The sequence below is a fragment of the Triturus cristatus genome, chromosome 8 (genome assembly GCF_964204655.1).
Source record: "Triturus cristatus chromosome 8, aTriCri1.1, whole genome shotgun sequence".
Classification (NCBI taxonomy): Eukaryota; Metazoa; Chordata; class Amphibia; order Caudata; family Salamandridae; genus Triturus; species Triturus cristatus.
Window position 1 is genome coordinate 144,143,132 of NC_140591.1, and position 19,497 is coordinate 144,162,628.

Below are 19,497 nucleotides of genomic sequence, written 5' to 3' on the forward strand. Positions count from 1 at the left end.
TGATTATCGCATTTCGGATAAGCGCCCAGATCAGGAATAGTAGGGGAATTCATTTTTTTTGAACTAGCTAATCCAAAGCAGGTGGTCTGAAAAATGGTAGAATTCAAAAACAGCATGTGGTTCCGAATAAGGCATGCACGATGTAGTGCCTTGTTGCCTTGTATCTGCCAAGCTTTAGAACCCCAAACAGATTTAAGATCAATGGTATCTTTCCACAGCTCATAGCCCCCTATAGCTAAGTCATCCATAAAGGATTTCGAATACAATAATTTAGTGTGGGTCAGTCTGGCTTTGGAAGCTGACTCAGCAGCCAATTTAAAATAAAAGGCTTCAGGTTTAGAAGATACACTGAAATCAGTAAAACAGGAAAACAAATTCACTAGAGTTTTGGAGCTGCCTTCAATTGGTGTTGGACAATGTTCCCACTGCGTATAATTGACGAAATTCATAAATGTATATGCTTTATGCAGGAAATGATTGCCATAGTGTTGGTAGAAAAACAACTCTCCATAATTTGCTGTGTCTAAATACAAATCTTCAGCATCAAAAGCAGCATAATATTTCAAATCAGAAAAAAGAGCCTCTACAGCTTGGACATCCCAATCATCGGAGCGAATATTTTGTTTCACAATATCCCCCTTAGACACACGAAGTACATTGGGGACATTAATCACCTCTGTGGGACCATGAATTTGAAATTTAACAGCATCCCATACAATCCCATCTAACACAGGCCAGGCAGTAATATTCACAAACGTCTGGTCCCTCTTCATGATGTGTGATGAGGAGTGGGGTGCCAAAGTTCCATCGATTAATCTTATTGTCGATCTTTCGGTGAGATAGTGTCCATTTACTAGATGAAAAAATACAACCACAAATCCAATTGACATAAACAAAAAAATAGTTATGAGCACCAGCCAAATGTAAGTCCAAGGGGGAATTAAAAAATGTCTTTTAAACCAAGCAGAAAAAATAGAAATTTTCGATGGGGCATTGGAAGTCATAGAGTTAGTGTCAAATGAAAAATGTGACTGGTCAACTGTTCTTGATTGTAAACCAGGCAACGACACATCTGTGGGATAGGTATGCTCAGTATCTTCATCTGGACCACAAGCCAGTGGAGGCAATAACGGATTAGAAACTGTATGCATCTCGATGGCAATGTCAGGCCTGTTGGTAGTCGCCGGAGCCAAAACAGAATTTCTCAGCATTGCTGGACAAGAGACCGCTGGAGTCATACTAAGAAGAATCAGCCACTCATTGTAGTTTGACATTGTCAATGGAGATGTACCTGTTATCCTTGCGACCAGGAAGTGGAGGCAAAATGTCTGTTCTTATACTCTGCACGCCAAGCACTGGAACGGACCAGGTCACCAACTCGAGGTAGCCAGCCAGCTACCAGAATCTGAAGTGCAGCATCAGTTGTGGAGGGCAAGTGTTCCTTTGCAAGACTATCTCTGGTCTCTTGTAGATTCTGTAACACAGCAGAGTGTTCATCTATGTCAAAGGGTGTTTGTTGCAGACGCGCAGCAGTCGAAGGTTTAATCTGCTGGCAAATGTCACAATGTTTTTTTTTTTTTTTTTTTTTAATGAAATTTTATTGAACAATAAATCAATTACAAGCATGGGCCTACAACCACCAGGGCCGGCCGCTAGATTCAGAAAGGATCATACATTTGTTAAGGCAGTAGTCGACTCCCGGGGCCCAGTCCCGTACATGGCTCCGGATAGTCCTAGGGAAGCAGGATACATAGATTTAACATAAATAACAACTAAAAACAAAAGGCGAGGCATAAGGGCAAAAAGTGTGGGTCAGGCTACATCCGGGGGACTCTAATTCAGACCTTCAAATAGCTATCAAGAGGAAGGAGTACTTATAGGTCGGGGGGGGGTCACGGGAGAGGAACGTATATATTCGGTTATTCCAATAGTCGCAAGGAACCATCAAGGGTCAGGGGGACAAAGCAATATCGGTGTCCACTAGGGGGGGAGTACATATACCCCCACGATACGCGTTCCATTGTCCCCAGATTCTACCCCATGCCCCCGGTTTACCACGAGCCACATACACAGTCTTCTCCCTGAACATGCACCAGTCCATGTTCTCCTTCCATACGGACACGGTGGGAGGCCGCTGGGAACCCCAAAGCTGCGCTATATCTCTCTTGGCAATCATGTTCCCCAGGGCCGCCCACCGAGTCTGAGCCGCGTTATAATCATTGGGCTCCCACACATTCAGGACACAGCGACGCACCTCGGGCAGCAGCGCAACCCCGGTGACTTGTCCCATGACCACATGAACCCGACGCCAGTATTCCGCCACCTCGCGGCACTCCCAAAGGATATGGAGAAAGGTGGCACTGAGCCCACAACCCCGCTTACAGAGCCCGTCTTCAGAAAATCCCATCGAGACCAAACGGGGGCCCGTCACATACACCCGGTGGAGAATCTTAAGCTGGACCAGGCGGAGACGGGCTGGAATGGCCACTTCCTTGGGGGACGACAGTGCGGACTGCCAGTCCTCGTCGTCCAATTCCACCCCATCCCCCGTCCACGCCTCCCGAAGGCGCACCATGAGGTCAGCCCGATGGTTGATAAGTTTTTTATAAATTAAAGAGATAGTACTGTCGGGGACATGACCATCGAGTATGCGGTCCTCGAGGGGCGAAGAAGCCGGGATCTTGGTCCCCTCCCCAAAAACAGAGAGCAGGGCATGCCGAACCTGGGCGTAGCGGAAAAACTCCCTTTCCGTAAGTTCGTATTCGCTCTGGAGCGCCGCGAATGTTTTAACCGCACCCTTAATCCATAAGTCTCCCACTCTGCTAATACCAATCGTGTCCCAACGTTCAAACCCCTTCGTTGTCCAGAGGCTTCCCAGTCGGTCGGAGGCAAACAGGGGAGTAGTACATGTTAACCGCTCACTCCAGCCCATGGCTACATTGGCCGCCCTCCAGATCCGTACCGCAATCTTAGTAGGGCCCGTAAGGGTCCGTCCAGCCGAGCTGGAGTAAAGTGCCCTATTATAGTTTCCGCCGGGAAGCAGGAATTTATCCATCTCATACGCCGGATTCAAGCCAGGCGCATACGTGGCATGGTTAATGGCTGATAGCTGTGAGGCCCAATAATACCTGCGAATGTCGGGAAGCGCGATGCCCCCGTCGTACCAGGGGAGAGTAAGCTTTACCAGAGCGATACGCGCCCGTCCGTCCCACACCAGTCTCCTCTGCAGGCTCTCCACCTCCCGAAAGTAGGACACAGGAATGACATCGAAGGAGTTCTGAAGTGCATAGAGGAATCTGGGAAGGGACATCATTTTAAACAGTGCTGCCCGACCCAGAGGGGACAAGGGCAGCTTACACCACCGAGCCGTGTCCTCCCTCAGACGCCGAAGTGGAAGCAGGAGATTCTGCTCATAGCGAGCCACCGGGTCCCTCGAGACGTATATTCCCAGGTATTTAAAGCCGGACAGAGATAATTGGATCGGAAGCCGAGGCGGCAGGAGAGGAGGGTCGCCGGAGATGGGATAGACACAGGATTTAGACCAGTTGATCGTTAGACCCGAATTTCTCCCAAAGGAAGTCAGAACATCAAAGAGAACATTCAGCGACTGCCGCGGCGAGGTGAGATACAGGAGAATATCGTCCGCATACAACGAGACCCGATCCTCGAAGCCCGGGGCCCACCGGATCCCTCTGATCGAGGGCTCCCAGCGGAGCCAAGCAGCGAGCGGCTCCAGGGCAAGAGCAAAGAGCAGAGGGGACAACGGGCACCCCTGCCTCGTACCCCTACCGAGAGCGAAGGGCCGAGAGACCCGCCCATTAACCACCACCTGAGCCATGGGCCCCGTGTAAAGAAGCTGCACCCAGCCAAGAAATCCGTCCCCAAAGCCGAATTTGGTCAAGACAGCCCAGAGGAATGGCCACTCGATGGTATCAAAGGCCATCGTGGCGTCTAAAGAAACCAGCACGGCTGGTTCGGAGAGGTACTCCGCCCTGGCAAGGGCGCCGTGAAGCCGCCGCAAGTTAAGAGCGGTGTTACGGTGAGGGATGAAGCCGCATTGATCAGGATGAATCAGATCGCAGATGACGCTCAACAAACGATTGGCAAGGACTTTAGCCAGGATTTTAGGCTCTGCGTTAAGCAGTGAAATAGGCCTATAGGAGGCACAGCGGTCACGTGGCTTACCGTCCTTGGGGATCACGACCATCGTAGCCAGACGCTGGTCGTCAGGAAGGGAGCCTGCCGCAAGGGACTCCTGAAACATACGACGGAGGAAGGGCGCGAGTTTATCCGGGCGCAACTTATATAATTCAATAGGCAGACCGTTGGGACCCATCGCCTTGCCCGAACGAAGGGACCGAATCGCAGTTGCAATTTCATCGACAGACAAGGGGGCGTCCAGCTGCTCACGGTCTTCGACGGACAGGCAGGGCAAAGCAATATCCCTCAGCAGAAGGCGAGAGTCTTCCTCATCCCTATCAGTCACCGGGGAGTACACGGCCCGGAGTGGTCAGCGAAACATTCCACAATCTCACCAGGCTCAGTCACACACACTCCATCCGAGACACGCAGCTCCGGGACCACACGATTCACTCTCTCCTTCTTATCCAGCCACGCAATCAACTTTCCCGCCTTGCCCCCGGCATCATACAATCGACCCTGCTGCTCCCTATACATCGTTTTGGCAGCGTCAGTGACAAGAGACCTGTATTCAAACTGTTTCAGGCTGAGGGCATGGAGCCCGTCCGGAGTGACACCCGTCTCCAAGGCCGACTCCAGCCCCGAGATGTCAGTCTCCAGCTTCACCACTGCCTCACTCTTGAGCTTCTTAGCCACCACTATCTGGGAGAGGGCGTGTCCGCGGATTACGGTTTTAAAGGCTTCCCACAGGGACATTGCGGACGACACCGACCCCTCGTTTTCAAGGAAGTATTGGTCCATAGCCTTAACCAGGCTGTCGCGAGTCGTAGGGTCTCGCAGGTACCATGGGTTGATGGGAGCGATCCGCCCTGCAGACCGCGACTCGGTGTCAAAGAGCAGCCACAGCGGGGAATGATCGGAGATACCCCGCGCCAGGTGCCTAACCTCTCGTATCCGACCAGTCTGTGCCGCGGGCATAAGGAAATAGTCTAACCTAGAAAGACTCCCATGCGCCCCAGAATGAAAGGTGTACTGACATTGGGTCGGATGCATTAATCTCCAACTATCTACCAGACCGAAGGTCTCCAGCAGTCCACCAAGCCATGCCTGGGCAGCGGGGAGGGCCCTGGGTGGGTGACGATCCAGGCCACCCGAAACCACCGAATTAAAGTCCCCGCCCATAAGCAAAAGACTATCCGGAAGTTCAAGCAGCATTCGACCCAAGTCCGCGAAGGTGGAGTTCTGGAGGCCCGGGGGGACGTAAACTGAGACCAGGGAAAGGGGCTGTCCCTCCCACCTCCCAATCAGACACACATAGCGCCCTCTGTCATCCGAGATTACCCTAGTGATATCCAACGGAAGTGAGGATCGCAGGAGAATGCCCACCCCCCTGGAGCCAGTTGTGAAACCAGAATGGGCCACGAGGCGGTATCCCCCCCTGTTCATTGCATGACAAACATTACCAACCAGATGCGTCTCCTGGATAAACACCACATCAGGAGTCAAACGACGCAAATACTGCAGTACTACACCCCGCTTGATACGGTCCCCCAACCCATTGACGTTCCATGACAACAGCCTCAACCCGTCCCCCCCCATCCCCTCCAATAGATCAAAGGCCCCCCAGTCAGTAGCACAGTTCCCGAATCTGGACAAAAATCAGTACCTCGCCCTGCAAACAAAAAACACACAGCAAAACAACCCCTCCCTCCCCCCAACCCCCCCCCAAATCCAACTCCCCCCACCCTGCACCCCTGCGGGCCAGAAAACCCCCCCAACTTGCAGTGTGCCTGTCGCCCTACTAACCCCATTCTACGAAAAGTCCCCGGAGGAGGAAAGGGACCCGTCCCCGCCCGCCCCCCACACAGGTCTTAGCGAGACAAAATGAACAAAAGAAGTAAAACCCAGCTGAACAGTGCAAAATGGCAAAATCAAGGACCAAAAGTCACTCCAAAGGGGACCCGTCACCTCCTGCGCCTGCAGAGGGCCCGGGACGGCCACCTCTGTCCGGCAGCGAGTCCAGCCAGTCGCTCACGGCCACTGGAGAGTCAAAAAAGGCCGTCCGATCCTCATGTTCCACTCGGAGTTTTGCAGGGTAGAGCATAGAGTACTTTAGGCCCAGTTCACGGAGACGACGCTTCACCCCCTGGAATCCCATCCGCTGTTTCTGGACAAGTTGGGTAAAATCCGGATAAAAGTTAATGGATGAGTTCTCATGACGAACCGGGCCGTGGACCCGTGAGGCCTGCAGAATCGCATCTCGGTCTCTATAGTGGAACAGTTTGGCCACGAAAGGCCTCGGGGGGGCCCCCGGCCGTGGCCGACCGCCCGGAACTCGATGGGCCCGCTCCACGGCAAAGAACTTACTTAGGCCTGCAGGGGCCAACTGTTGAAGGATGAGTTCCTCGACCAGGAGGTCAACCGGGCGGTTGTCGGAGGACTCCGGTACGCCTATGACACGGATGTTGTTGCGTCGGGCCCGTCCCTCGAAGTCCTCCAGCCGCCGAGCCATCTGATCGTTAACCGCCTTAATGTCACCAAGCGCGGCCTGCAGGTCCGACACATCCGCACCAAGGGTGGAGGTCCGCGCATCGAGAGCCTGAACCCTCTCGTTAGTTTTGGAGAGATCTGCCCGAATTAAGGTGACATCGATTGCCACCGTGTCGATTTTACGGGCCAGGGCCTCGTATTGCGTGGCGATGGTTTCCCTGATGCCATCAATGGCGCCCATGATGTCCTGCAGGGAAAGCTCCGGAGAGACGGTCGTGCCACCGCCGGCGGCATCCGGGGGGGGGCCGGTCGCTCCAGGGGACCCTCAGCCCTGAGTGTAGCGGTCCATGTTGTTGGCCTGGACCGGTCCCCCGCGGAGGGAGGCCTTAGTCTTACGCCCCTCGGGGCCTCCCTTGCCCCCCATGTGGTCACGGACACCGAAGGGGACCGCCGATCGAGAGTCGTAGGGGCACCGGCACCGCAGACCAGCGCCTCACCAGGGACCACAATATAGCGGTGCGGGCGGACCCAAGGCGATGGGCACACTAGTGGCAGGTGGAGACAAGGCCTCGTGCAGAGGCCAAGGAAACACCCCGCCACATCAAATGCGTTCGCAGGCCAGCCCCCTGAAGTCCGAAAGTGAAACCGAAAGTGGTAGAGCGGCCACTGGCACCGCACTGCAGCTGCTGTTGTTCAATTACGACACGGCTCCACGGTTCACCTTCGCCCCGGGCACCTCCGTCGGGTGGGTCCCAAAAGTTCGAACAACGACAACTCAGGATTCCCAGGTCCAATTCGAGGTCTGAAAAGAGATACGTGCTCAGCCGGTCTTCATCTGCCAGATTCCATAAACCACATCAGGATATTCTCAGGATAAATTCCGAGGAGCAGCAAGGGTCCGGGGAGCCCTGTGCTCACGCGACCATCTTGGATGCGCGCTAGGCTCCTCCTCCAAATGTCACAATTAAGGACATAAACACTAGTCTGTTTATACAATCCGCGCCACCAGTAACGTTGTTGTAAGATAGTAACAGTCGCTGAAACGCCGGCATGGGCAGATGCCATACCTTCGTGAGCGGCTGTTATCAAGTAAGTCTGCAGTCCGCATTGGGAATCAATCTGTCGCCAACGTTGTTAATTCTCACATAGGGAACTTTATCAGGACTTAAATGATAAGAATATTTAGAAGGGAAACCCCGAGGGTAATTATCACCCTTCTCTGTTGCAGCAATTGCTGCCAAGATGTCATCATCAATCTTACTTTTGGATCTTGTAACTGCTGCTACTAGATATGTTGCCACTGCTGTTTTCGCTGTTTCGTCAGCTGAACTGTTTCCAACAGCGTGGACACCTACTCGCTGGTGCCCAAGAGTATGAATTACATTCACGAGCGGCAGACGCTGTTCAAGTTCCTCGACTCGAACCCAAAGCATTTTATGCTTGATTGTGCTACCATTGGAATCACGATACTCATTTTGAGACCAAAAGAATAAATTGTCGTTGAAAGACTGAACACAGTAAAAAGAGTCACTCACTATAAGAGTAGTAACTTGAGGATCAGTAAACTCCTGTGCAAGCACCAGAGCACGAAGCTCTGTCAACTGGGCGGTACAATCTCCCAACGTCTGCGTGTGCACGACATCAGACTTGAATTCTCCATTCACGAAAGTACCAGCCACTATTGCGCAGTCTGCTGAATAAGCATGCTTAGAATCCGTTGCCGGTTGCGACGAACCGTCAGTGTAAATGACACAATGGTAATCCTCAAGCGGGCGCAAGGACAGAGGAGCTGGATGAACAAATTCATACTGCAAGTACTCCTGAGTCTGCAATGAGGCATCAAAGATGTAAGTGACATCCGGCGATGTCAAAGAAGTGGTCCATTGTATGCACCGCGGATGCAAAGCTTTAGAATTTGGAACACTGGCTTTTGTCACTGCCTCTAGGGCAGGATACGATGTGACAACCAGCATGCGATTCCCTTGAGACAGCACTCTCTCTTTCAGACTCGCCATCTGCACTGCAGTCAAAACTTTTTCGACAGTGGAAAAACGCATTTCAGCCGAAGTGTACAAGTGCGACTTGTAAGCAATGGGGACTGTATCACCCTCATTAAACGTTAAGTACGTGAAACCCACTGCGCCAGGCACAATTCTTATTACCAGGTTAGTGTGATTATCATGCGTCAGTAAGTATTTAGAAGCAAGAAGATCAGCCTGCAAAGATTGCAGGATAGCTGTATGTTCTGGCAGCAAGCTCGATTTGGAAAAAGTAGGTTGTACCGAGGCATATAGAGGCTTGATACGCTGGGCATAATCGGGAATGCAAGTACGCCCGAAATTAAAAAAACCCAGCAAAGATAGTAGTTTTTTCATTGTTGTCGGAGCACGCAAACATGCGCACTTCTCCAGGAAGTGAGATGCTAAACCTCATCCTTCGTTGTTGAGTTCATAGCCCAAAAACAACACTGTATACTCTGCAATGTGTGACTTTGCAAAGTTGAATTTGTAACCGAAGTCCGCAAACATAACAATGATGCGGTCAACGCGAGACAGATGCGGCCATAATTAGTCGTCTGTGAGATAGAGATCATCAACATACGAGTACGCATCAGGGTCAATGCTCTCTAATAGAGAGACTACACGAGCGGCAAATACACCTGGACTGTTTTTATAGGCCATGGCTAATCTTTTAAACTGTTTCTGTTTGCCGCCGGAAGTAAAGGCTGTCCATTGACTACAAATAGAGGACAGATTATGACTATAAAAGCCATTGGAGATGTCAAGTGTGGTCTTAAACCTTTTTCTCACGAGACTATCAACGAGGGCAGAACTGTGAGTATTCTGTACCGCACAGGTCCGACAATGAGAGTTCAAATGCCGGTAATCCAAAACTTGTTGTGTCTAGAGCGTGGGCCGATCAACCTGAATTCAACAGCTTACATTGTTATTTGACCTTGACGGCTTCTGCACACAGTGTTCAGACTAAGGTCGCGCTGCATGTCTAGGGATGTGAACAACATACCGTTCTCATGTGAAGAAAAAAGCAAGTAAGCAGTTTTACTGGTAATAACAGCTACCTGCAGTGTCGTGTGAAAAGGCAGCAAAGTGGCAAGATGGCGTTGTACTTCTAAAGCGCTTATGCTAACATAGCAATGTGTGCACATAAAACTATGTCTTCACTACAAGACAAAGCAGGTACATCAGCACTGCAGACACTCACTTTCAATGTCTCTAAGCTGTCCTGATATTTTCACCCTCAACCAGGGAGACTAACAACTGCAAGGCTCCAGGACACACTTAGCCCAGCTGACATTTTTGCTCTGTACCCGTGCCCCCCAGCTTGGGTACTGACAAACTGGCTGTGCTCCCTTGTGACCTGAGCCTCACATTGGGAGCTCCAGCACTGCAGCCTGTTTCTAGTTGGCCTACATTCTGTTTACCGGGGTAGCGTTCAAGCTTACCAAAGCGACCAGCACCTCTGCACCCTGACGCCCCGGGGAAGATAACAAGAATCTGCTGGTAGTACTTTGAACTTGACCCCCAATGACTCTAAGTCTCGAAGGAGAACCCCAGAAACCAAATGCAAATAAATGTATGCTATATGTGCTTTTTCTCCCATAGGGAAGCATTGTGTATAAAGACGCATTTAATTGAACATTTTACTTACCTCCTAAAATCAATATTTTAATAAGTGCTTACTTGCTATCAAAGCTCTTGTTATTTCTATACAATACGACATATCTTTCTAAATTGGTCTTGGATTTTTATATATATATTGGGGTCTGGCTCTTGACACACAGCTGTCAGTGGCTTCTGTTGGCTGCTGTCCCTGTGGACAGAGTTTTCCTTGGGTTGGTGACAGAAGTCAGACCTAAAGGGTAGAATGGGCCATATCACTTTGTTGACCATGGTACGGTCTACCTACTGGGATGCATCTGTGAGAAAATTAAGGTTAGGTGCTGCACAGATTTGGTCCACAGGTAAGATGAAGGATTCCCCATCGGTGAGCTCTGTGGCCCTAGAGAGAATAGGCAGAGGTATCCAACTGGGTTCAGAAAGGCATAGAACTGTCAAGTGGCCCTACAGTAGTGGGCCATTGTCCATATTCTATTGTCCTAACAGGGAAGTCTATAAAAGTATTGATTAGTCTACCCTGGCTTTATGCTGGGGGGGGGCTTGTTGGAAATGGCCTTCTCTGAAGCGTCAACCCAAATATTTGACCTTCCACCTATTTTCTCTGATTCATTTTGTTGGCTTTAGGACTCTGAGCACTTTAACACTGCTGTCCAGTGTTAAAGCGCATGTACTTCTCCCCTAAACGTGGTAACATTGATGTATATACAGTCAGAATATTTAGTGTATTTGTAATTCCCTTGTAAAGTCGCACACCATACACCCAGGGTCTGTCACCTAAATGCTATTAGTGGGCCTGCAGCATTGAGTGTGCCGCCCACAAAAATTGCCTTTCAAACCTGTCTCAAGCCTGCCATTGAAGGACCTATTTGTGAGTTTATTGCTACTTCAACTTCACATTTACAACTACTTGCCAAGCTTTAAACTCCCCTTTCATTACATATAGGTCACCCCTAGGATAGGCACTAGGTGGCTGTGTAAGTAAAAGTTAGGACATGTACTTTGCAAGTTTTGTCCTGGTAGTGACAAACAGCAAAATTAGTTTTTCACTACTGTGAGGCCTACTCCCCTGAAAGGCTAGCATTTAGAATTTCTTACTACCCTTTTAAGCTGTAATTCCTGATCAGAAAGGAGTACTGCATCATGTTTTATATCTTTGGAATGGTAGTAATAAATCCTCTTTAATGGTAAACCTGGATTTAACATTACTATTTTAAAAATGCTACTTTTAGAAAGTGGGCATTCTTCTGCACTTACTAGTCTGTGTGCCTGCAGCCTATCTCCAATACACATTTGGGGTGGGTAACAGCTACACTTTGTGCATTCCCTCTTGACAGTCACAAACACAGGAAGGGTAGGACTGATAGAGAACGTATCTGTATTCTGATAGCTCTTCCTGGGAAGGAAGAGAGGGAGAGCTGACATGTACAATTGAATAAGCAGTGTCCTGTTTCCCACATAAAGGTCTGATTAACCCCTACAGATATTTCGGAGCCTGGGCTGGAAAGAAAGAGCCTGCGGGCACTTTAAAGACCCTTCTTTGAAGTCACCCTCACTTCAATCGCATAACTGGGTATAAGTACTGGGGCTGTGACCCAACCAAAACGCTACACTACTGGACTTGTGAAGAGCTCTGCCCGGAGTAAAGGCTGCTGTGATACAAGGATTATCACTCTGCCTTACAGCTGCTCTGAAAGAACTGCTTTTCTGCATTGCTGTGCTGCCCTGCTTCCTTCTGATCCCTGCCCTGCTGAGGACAAGGACTGGACCCATCTCACTTGAACCTAGAGTGACTCACAGGGCTTGCTGGCTTGCCCCATGTTACGTAGTCTCAGGGCCAGCAAAGACTTTTTTCAACCCTGCAACTGCCATCTGTGTGTTTTGCCCTGCCAAGTGATCCTGGGACCTTGGAACGAGGGCAATCCCTTCAACACCAATGCAGGAGCTGATCGCCGACATCTCTTCGACGGACTGTGCGGCATGACAACGACGGACAGCATGACTCTGCAATGACGCATCGCCTGTATCGTAAAGGGGATCGCTGTTGAAGCCTTCATTGCCTGCGTGGAACAGAACGCATCACGTCTTTGATGTCGGTGCTTACTTCATCCATAGTACTTTTTTCCTAGACCTGCATCATGAGTCCTGTAGCTGGCCTGCCCTCCATAATGATCGGCTTGAACTTTTGGATTTGCCAGGACCAGCATGACCTCAAGTAACCCCTAAGCGCTATTTGATTCTAAGCACTACTTTTTGATTTATGTTTTTAAAAATTAATCACTCCGGTTCTACCTATTGACATTTTTGTCATTTTGGCGATTTTTTTACTCATAAAAATATAATCTATTTTCCTAACCCTGTGTGGAGTAGTTTTGTGGCATTTTCATTGAGTTACTGTGTGTGTTTGTGTTGCACAAATGTTTTTCACATTGCCTACCCAAGGGTGATCACAAGTTATCTTTTATTGTGTATCTAGCTTACCCTGACTAGGGTGGTGGGTCTTACTTTAACAGAGTGCATACCTTTGCCAACCAGAAACCACAGTTCTACCAAACATTTTTTTAAACTTTTTTTCTAACTGAACAATTAGCGCAGTACAGTGGTCACATGATACAGATGCAGGAATCAATCGCAAATCAATACAGACAGTATCTTCAACATCGACGCCATCCCCCCACCTCCCCCTTGGTTTGTATAAATTAAAATTCACCATCAGTGTTTTATCGTTCTGTTCATGGAACATCATTTGGACTCTGGAAGGAGCATTAAACGGGTCGCCCTGAAGGCCGCCCGGGCAGTGTGTACTTGGGCATTACGTCAACATCCCTTGCGTGTTCTGTGTAATGGGTGGTTGTGTGTCATCGCCCATGTACAAGTCCAAAGTATCTCCTCCATGGGCCCCAGATTTTATTAAAATATTTCGGGGACCCTCTGCTACGATATGTGGTTTGTTTAGCCATCATATATATGTCAATCCCCCTCATTCATTCCTGAATGGTTGGCGTGTCTGCAGCCCCCCACTTCCTGGCTATATCCCTCTTGGCGACCACCATTCCCAAGGAGGTGAAAAGTAACTGTGTTCTGGTGATGTCTACCTCAGTTGATATCATAAAATTTAAAACCACACTGTAGGTTGCACCACTTGGTCCAGTCAAAAACAAACAATAATATATGATTGTCCATAAAGTATAAATCGTTCAAGTATTCCTCTTAATTCTTCTTCACAAATCGTAGACAGCCAACGCGTTTCATTCTTTAACAAAGAACTTCCTCAGGGCTGTGAAAAACATTTAAAAATACATATATAATACCATTGTAGCAGTATAGTTGATATAGTATATTACAAAACACATTATTCAACCAAACAGAAGATACTCTCATGAGCACTGTACATTGCATATAGTGTTTGAAAATATAATCACAATTCAAATCCCCATTTTTTCTCTACTTATTGTCCATATTTAGTCACCAATAGAGTTATAGATGTTCAATATCAAGAAGCAAGTTAATTCCAACTCAAACCGCACTTTCCAAATAATATATAACAAAAGAGAGAGATATATACACAGCTTGATTCTATGAGCGAAGCCTGTTCTCATCTTTTAGTTCTAGTGGCATGCTTCTTCCATGATCATAGGGTACAATGAAGTTACCAAACCCAGTCCATACTGATAGGATACAAAGCAGTTCCCATTACAATCCAATCCTCTTTCCAAGGATAAAGTATAGCAACAAAAATAATGTTATCTGGCCTCACTCTTACAAATCCAAAATGCTACATGACTTATGCTATCACCACATGACAATAATATTGCAGATGGAAGCACAACATACATACCAATTTATCTCAATTCCAGTTGATATCACAAGTATCGCAAACTTGGGGTCCATCGGCATTGTCACCCCCAGGACGGGACCCATTACTTCGAATACTTGTGTCCAATACAACTGTATCTCGGGACATGGAAAAAGTCACCTTTGGCCGTTATGCAAATTAAACAGAAAGGAGACTCCATCCTACCCATCTTGTGCAGCCTGTCCCTGTCATAATAAATTCAGTGTAAAATCTTGAGTTGGATGAAGCAAAGCCTCACTTTTATGGCGACCTCTCTGGGGTGCATCAACGCCGCTTCCCAGTCTATGTCCTACATTGGCCCCACCTCCCTCTCCAACCGTGTCTGGAGTCCCACCAGGCCATTAGGGATATTATTATTAATGGTCTTCTATGTGGAGGATATTGCTTTATGCGTCAACTCTTCTAGCAAGAGTCTGCCTTCCAGGGGTGCATATTCCGGGAGTTGATTGTTGGGGAGCTTCTCTGCCTGCCAAGCATGGCGCAGTTGCACATATTTAAGAAACTGTGAGTTGTGCATGTCGTACTCTTTTTAAAAAAAAAACCTTTTATTTGCCTTTTTCATTAATTGGCATGTAATATTACAATCTGACAGATATTGATACCTGATGGTACAGCGATTAAGCACCGAGCGGTTAATTACATTTACATGCTCTTTTCCACAACTCTCCCTCATAGTCCATTCTTCGCATTTATGTAAATGGTGAGCCCAGCAATTTTACATCCCCGCAGTTAGTCACTGACATCCGATATTGAGTCCTCTAGAGGCGGATCACAAATGTTTCCCCTAAAAGTATTCCATTTTCCCCACACCCTTGTCCACTTCTTAGGGCATCCCCTATGTACATATGCCACTTTCTCCGCTAACATTACGCCGTCCATGTCACAGCACCACTGACGGTGGGAGGGAGTGAGTCCCGCCCCCAGTGTTGAGCTATATTTCGCTTTGCCATCGTCATACCTAGCGTTGCCCAGCCCTGGGCCATTTGGGTATGGTCTGTAGGCTCCCAGATGTTTAAAAGACATCTCTTGGGTTCCGGTTCGACGGGAGCTCTGGCCACCCACGAGATGGTGCCCATTATACTCTCCCAATACAGTTTGATCTCCAGGCCTTCCCATACCCATTGTATGTGGTAAAAGGTACCCTGCCCCCCACATTGCCTCTGACAGAGTAGTGTGTCAGCGCAACCCATGCGGTGCAGAGTGTGAGTGTATAGTAGATTCGATGTAGGATTTGTAGTTGCACTAGCTTCAATTTTGAGAATATTACCACCTCCCGCGGGGAAGCGTGCCTCCTGACAGTCTGTCTCATACAGCTTCTCAATGTCTGTCTGCCATCTGTCCCTTAGGGTTTTTGTGGGGTCTGGTTGGTTATTTATGAGCTTGCGGTAGGTTTTGGAGATTGCCTTTTTTATCATGTGGTCTGTCAGCAGTCTGTCTTCTAATGGTGAAGCCTCTGGAAGCTCAGTACCTGGAGGGATAATCTTCATGAGTGCATGTCTAATCTGCATGTAACAAAAGGTTTCCGTCTGCGCCATCCCATATGTTTCTTGTAGTTGACTGAACGTAATGACCGTGCCCTTTTTCCATAGGTCCCCGACATGGGAAATGCCTACAAGGTCCCATTGTTTGAACCCCTTTCTATTGCATAGTTTACCAAAGCGCCGGGTTTCCCAAAGTGGTGTGGCCTGTGTTATAACCCCCTCCCATCCAAGTGTACGAAGTGTGGTAAAACATGTACGCACTGTGTGTGCCGTTGGCCCTATAAGGGTAGTCCCCCGGTGCTTATTGTAAAGTTCCCCCATAACGCCTTCTGATACGAGGATATATCTGTCCATACGTAACGCCGGTTCCTCCTGCAGAGCATGGATCCATTGGTTGATTACAGTGAGCTGCGAAGCCCAATAGTAGACCTTTATGTCGGGGAGAGCAATTCCACCATCATACCAGCTCTTTACCAATTCATGCCTCGCTATGCGTGCGGATTTCCCGTCCCATAGAAGATTATTTAATTCAGTATCTATTGCTTTGAAGTAGGTGAAAGGGACCAAGAACGGGGTGTTTTGTAAGGCGTAAAGGAATCTAGGAGTGCCAACATTTTGAAAAGGGCAACTCATCCTAACAATGTCAGCGGTAGGGAGCGCCAGTGTTTCACATCACGGTGGAACTGACCAAGGGGCTCAAGAAGGTTTTTTTTCAGGAACTGCTCGGGCTGGGGCGTAATATATATACCCAGGTATTTAAACCCATTATCCGTGATCTGAATCTCACAGTTCCTTGGTAGTCGCGGCGGAGGTCCCCTAAACACGTATAAAAGGGACTTTGCCCAATTAATGGTATAACCTGAGACCCTACTGTATGCCGCACAGATATCCAGGAGGCAATTAATGGAACGGGCGAGGGATGCCATGTATAGTAATACATCATCAGCGTATAGAGAAATGCGGTGTTCCCACTCCTCTGTCCATTTCAGTCCCCGGATAACCGGGTCACGTCTTATCCAGGCTGCCAATGGTTCAAGCACCAACGCAAACAGAAGGAGTGAAAGGGGACATCCCTGCCTTGTCCCTCTGCCCAAGAGGAAGTCGGTTGAGATTTGTCCGTTCATTACCACGTGTGCTAGGGGTTTCGAATAAAGGAGTTGGATACACATGCAGAACTTGGGGCCGAGGCCCAAGTGTCTGAGGACTGCGAAAAGAAACGGCCATTCGACTAAATCGAATGCCATATGCGCATCCAGGGAAAGAATGACAGCATCTTCTTCAATAAGTGGATATGCGCCATGACACCGTGGAGCCGTCGCAGGTTGAGAGCCGTGTTGCGACCTAGCATAAAACCAGATTGGTCTGGGTGCACTAAATTTGTGAGATATGGAAGTAGCCTGGTGGCCATCCTCTTAGCCAGAATTTTAGCTTCTGCATTTAGCAATGAAATCGGCTGATAGGATGTGCATTCCTGCGGTGGTTTGCGAGGTTTATGTTTTGCCACTATTGTCGCTAGACGTTAATACCGTAGGAGCTCTCCCTACCCCAGGCTGTCCATATACATCTCTAGTAGACGTGGCGCGACATGGGTCACTGCTTTTTTATGCAGTTCAATAGGCATGCCGTTAGGCCAAGAGCTTTCCCAGCGTGCAATGCACCTATAGCTAACGTTAGTTCCTCTGACATCATGTCTGCTTCTAATTCCTGCATTTCACTAGGGGCGAGCGTAGGCATCTGGATATCTTTGAGAAATGCAAGGTTGCCATCTACTTAGGCCGTGGCTGCCGGTTTCTCATAATGAAGCGCCAGTGCGTCGGCTATTTTTTGCGGGTCTATAGTGGTGTCCCCATTGTTTAACCTCTATTTCGCCACCCAGCGATCAGCCCTCTCGTGTCTATGCAGCCAGGCCAAACGTTTTCCTGCCTTATCCCCAACTTCATAAATAGTATGTTGTGTCTTGGTGAGCCTACTCTTCGCCTCCTCCCACATATAATCCCGATTTTCATGTTTGGCCAAGTTTAGCTTATGCGCCGTAGTGTCATTGTTATCTGAGGTATGGTCCTCTTCAGCTTGACCCATCACCCCCTCCAACTTCTCTATGTGGCCCACTTGCTCCTTTTTATGTGATGTAACTAATAAGATTGCTTGACCCCTTAGCACTGTCTTATATGCCTCCCATAGAGTAGTCGGGATGTGACTGAGTGTTCATTTTCTGTAAAGTATTGTCTCGTGGTTGTTCCATATCTTAGAGTTTTTCAGGAACCCTGGGTAGACGGGAAATATGCGTCGTCGGGTCGGGATATGGGATGCAAATTTAACCAGAACTGGGGAATGGTCAGAAATACCCCTAGGCAGGTGCGATAACTCCAACATTCGCTCTAAAACCGTCGCTAGTGTGAAAATATAATCTATTCTTGAAAGACTGTCATGTACTCCTGAGCAGAAGGTGTATTGTCGCTTCTGTGGGAACCATGAGCGTCAAGCGTCCACCAGACCAAAGGCGTCTAGAAATTCTGATGGTGGAGATTCATGCCACTCTGATCCCTGGGGGGCTGTTGGATTATGGTGGCATCTATCGTGGCATTAAAGTCGCCCCCCAGTATCAGTTCAACTTGTGGGAGTGCGAGGAGGAAGTTACCCAGGGCAGGGGAGGCCACCTGATGTAGAGCCGGAGGGATATATATTGACACTAGATTATATGGGCGCCCCTCCCATTGGCATGCCACAGCAGCAAATCGGCCCTGCTTTTCAGTCCATGACCCAGTACTAACAATCGGGAAGTGTTTATTGATCAGGACGCCCACCCCGCAAGACCAAGAAGTAAATTCAGAATGCACTGCCATTTTAAACTCCCACCTATCTATGGCCTTGCAGGCTGATCCCACCATGTGCGATTCTTGGATTAGGGCCACTGCCGGTGCCCTGCTTTTAAGATATTGTAGGACCAGCCCTTGTTTTATCTTATCCCCAAGGTCGTTTACATTCCATGATATAACAGAGAGAGGGGCGCTCTCCTTATCAGGGGTCAGTGATCGTGCGGACAACGGGTCAGCCCGAGTAGTCGTTTGTGCCATGTAGTACTTTGTCAACTGGAGAATCCACAGAGCAGTGCAATATCAACATCATGTATAAAGATTGCATATGCCTATTAATCATGTAATATGCCTGAAACATTGAGAAAACCATAATGTTAAACTGGACCCATCCCCCGCCCCCCTCCCTGCCTCCCTGCACAGCGGGCTTAAAACTACCCGCCACCCAAATATTGCAGAGTGCTTTTGACCCATAACTTGTACGTGCGTAAGGGGGAGAGTAGTCCCCATATAGAAAGCATTGTATATCGGTTAACAGTTCAATTTAGAAGTCTTTGTCCCACCTCGGGGAGAGCGCCAGTCAGTGTGAAGTTCACTACAGTCCCAATCACAGTCAGTGATCTGCTGCAGTCGAGCCGGCCGGCCGCGCCCGGGCCCTCCATCAACCCCATGTGGTTTCTTTCTCCAGCAGAGGGAGAATCACAGAATTCGGTCTTATCCTCACTGTCCACCTGTCGCCTTCGTGGTATCCTCTGTTGATCTTGAGTCCCTTGAGTCCGGAGACACACCCTCCAGCAAACAATGCTGTTGCTTCTTGCCTAATCTTTTAGACCGGGTCGCCGGGCGCCAACCATCCAGCCTGTTATGGGTCTCTTCCGGCTTCTCAAAGAACCAAAGTTTCCCCTCGGCTCGACCCTCAACCTTGCGGGGAGGAGCATAGAGTACTTCAACTCACGGGTTCTCATTTAACCTCCAGGAAACTATGATGTTGTTTAGTCACTGCTGCCTTATAGTCTGGAAAGAAGGTAACAGTGTAGTTCTCAATACGGATTGGAGGAGCAATTCGTGCCATCTGCAGGATC